An 838-nucleotide genomic window follows, 5' to 3' on the forward strand; every position below is an offset into this window, starting at 1 on the left:
CTCTTCACCAGAGTTTTGCAAACCCATTGAAGCTGTGCACGTGGTCATACATCCAATTACTTTGAGGTGGAGAGAACTTTCGGTTTACTGCAAACCACCTGCTAGGGTTAGTTTTCCTTAATCGGGGTGTCACGCGTAGGTAGGGAAACAAGTGCTTGTCGTCAGCTGTCAAATTTGTGCTTCGGTTATTGATCACTGGTTGTCCAACCGATCATAACTGCATCTGTTTTTCATTTATCATTGGGTTTTGTAAGAAGCTAACAAACTGATCATCCTTGTAATCTTTTGCACAACTTTTTTTGTCTTCATATTTAAAATAAAATTTGGATATGTAAATATTTATCAAGCTTTTGATTTTTAATAATTTCGTCACTTGATTTCATCTATTGATCTTCTGAACTTTTTATTAAAGCGTCTTAATCTTTTGATTCATGTCTAATCTTGATGTTTTTTAAAGTATGTTAATTTTTTATCTTTTAACCTTTGGATCTTTTTGTGTTTTTTCCGCCATCACCCCCTTCTACCAGCGCTTCCACCAGCACTTTGTTCTGTGATGCCCATCATTCATTCAAAAATGATCACACATTGATTCCACGATCCAAAAGATTGTCAAGTTATGCGCCCAGTGTATGGTAAAACTGTGGTAAAACTGCAGTGCATAAAGATACGCATCACTACACAGCTCCAGACTTCCCTAATGTGTGCCATACTGCTTGTTTGTCTACAGCAACACTTTCAGTCGTACGGAAGTCGACTTTTTGCGAACACTCGTCGGACTCGGTGACGATGGAACGTTTGTTGTCGATGCGGCCGGGCCTTCACGAGCAGGTGATGCAAT

This window comes from Penaeus monodon, chromosome 23 (genome assembly GCF_015228065.2).
Source record: "Penaeus monodon isolate SGIC_2016 chromosome 23, NSTDA_Pmon_1, whole genome shotgun sequence".
Classification (NCBI taxonomy): domain Eukaryota; kingdom Metazoa; phylum Arthropoda; class Malacostraca; order Decapoda; family Penaeidae; genus Penaeus; species Penaeus monodon.